The sequence below is a fragment of the Arachis ipaensis genome, chromosome B7, assembly GCF_059453495.1.
Source record: "Arachis ipaensis isolate K30076 ecotype BB chromosome B7, ASM5945349v1, whole genome shotgun sequence".
Classification (NCBI taxonomy): Eukaryota; Viridiplantae; Streptophyta; class Magnoliopsida; order Fabales; family Fabaceae; genus Arachis; species Arachis ipaensis.
Window position 1 is genome coordinate 59,948,603 of NC_142442.1, and position 2,203 is coordinate 59,950,805.

General features: G+C 39.2%; 1 non-coding gene across 1 annotated transcript; it reads right to left on the reverse strand.

Annotated features, from left to right (window-relative positions):
• Positions 1 to 1,859: 1,859 nt before the first annotated feature.
• LOC148552755 (small nucleolar RNA R71) lies at positions 1,860 to 1,963 on the reverse strand. The gene has a single exon (XR_015892785.1). It is a non-coding gene; the product is annotated as a small nucleolar RNA R71 (small nucleolar RNA).
• Positions 1,964 to 2,203: the final 240 nt, after the last annotated feature.

Consider the following 2,203-nt stretch of genomic DNA (forward strand, 5'->3'; position numbering starts at 1 on the left):
GAGTAGCTTTGAATTGTAAAGAAGCTCTGGAGGCTGGGAAAAAGAGAACTACTCTCTGTATTTTACTTTCTTTGCAAATTATAGTTTTATGATGTATTCTCCATCTTTGTTTTCATTTTCAAGAGCTATGAACAACTAAACCCTTTCATTAGGTTAGGGAGCTCTGTTGTAATTTGATGGATCAATACTAATTTTCATTATTCTTCTTCTATCTTTCCTCTTGATTTTACTTGAAAGCTTTCGATCTTCATCCAATTGAGTAGTTATCTTGGAAGAGAAGCTATTCAAACTTGGATCTCTTTTGAACCTTGAAAGAGGAATGAAGAGATCAAGCTAGAAATGCTTTCTCATGCTGGACCAAATTGGGTTTGGATGGGTATGTGACTATAACCCTCTCAATACTTGATTTGGGAAATGCATGTGGTATAATCAGTGACCATACTTCATCTCTTCTCATGAGCAATTGACCAAGGAATTGGCTATTGATCAAGATTTGAGAGATTGAATTGCAAGAAATTGTAATTCAATCACTTAAGATTGCCAAGGAGATCAATGAGTGCATTGATTGAGGAAGAGATGAAAATGAACTTGATCCGGAGAATTGCAACATCTCCTAAGCCCAATGAACTCCCCATCTCTGATCTTACCCATTCTCTTTAATTTCTGCCATTTACTTTTATGAGCAAATCCTCCATTCCCATTTACAATTCTGCAATTTATTTTCAGTCATTTACTTCCAGTACTTTAATTCTAGCATTTACTTTTCTGTTATTTACATTCCCGCCATTTTATTTTCTGCAACTCTCAACCCAAATCTTGGATTCGCTCAACTAGAACATTCTTTTAATTAAAGTTGCTTGATCAATCAATCCTTGTGGGATTCGACCTCACTCTATTGTGAGTTTTTACTTGACGACAACTTCGGTACACTTGCCGAAGGGAGATTTGTTGAGAGACAAGTTTTTCGTGCATCAAGTTTATGGCGCCGTTGCCGGGAATTGATTGTGCATCAACAATGATTAGATTGGAAGATCACTAGATTGAGCATTTTATTTTGTGAATTTCATTTTCTGTTTGAGTGATTTACTTTTTGTTTTAGTTATGCTTCTTCCCTTCTCCCTCTACTCTTTTGTTTTTTCTTTGTTATTTTCAATTCTGTTTGCTAACCCACTAACTGTTTGATATATTGCATCACCCACAACTAACAACAATTCTGACACAAATACTGTCTGCACCTATTTTCTCTGCTTGTTGGTTGTATGACAGGGAGAAGAAGCGGGGCTTCAACTTCCTTTGATTCTGAACCGGAGAGAACCTTCCTTAGACTAAGGAGGGAGGCAAAAGAAAAACGAGTAGTTGGTGCTGAAGAAGAGGAGGAACAATTTGAGGAATACTTTGAACCAAACATGGAAGAAAACATGAAAAATCATCATGAAGAAGAGACTCACAACCATGGCAGAGGAGGTGGAGCAAATCATGCTGGGGAGGATAGAAGAGTTTTGGGCTCTTACATTAATCCAAACCCAGGCAATTGTGGAAGTAGCATCCAAAATCCAACAATCCATGCCAACAACTTTGAACTTAAACCACAGCTCATCACCCTTGTTCAGAACAACTGTTCGTTTGGAGGAGGTGTTCAAGAAGACCCCAATTAACATTTGACCACCTTCCTGAGAATATGTGACACAGTGAAATCTAATGGTGTTCATCATGACGCCTATAGACTGCTCTTATTTCCCTTCTCACTCAGAGACAAGGCAGCCAAGTGGCTGGAATCCTTCCCAAGGGCGAGCTTGACAACTTGGGAGGATGTGGTGAACAAATTCTTAGCAAGATTCTACCCTCCTCAATGAATCAATAGGCTGAGAGCTGAGGTTCAAACCTTCAGGCAACAAGATGGTGAGACTCTGTATGAAGCATGGGAGAGGTTTAAAGACTTAACAAGGAGGTGTCCACCTGACATGTTCAACAAATGGGTCCAGCTGCACATTTTCTATGAAGGGCTCTCTTATGAGTCAAAGAAGGCAGTAGACCATTCATCTGGAGGATCCTTGAACAAGAAGAAGACCATTGAGGAAGCCATAGATGTTATTGAAACAGTAGTAGAAAACGACTACTTCTATGCTTCCGAAAGAGGGAACACAAGAGGAGTGATGGAGCTAAACAATGTAGATGCTCTGTTGGCCCAAAACAAGCTCATTAC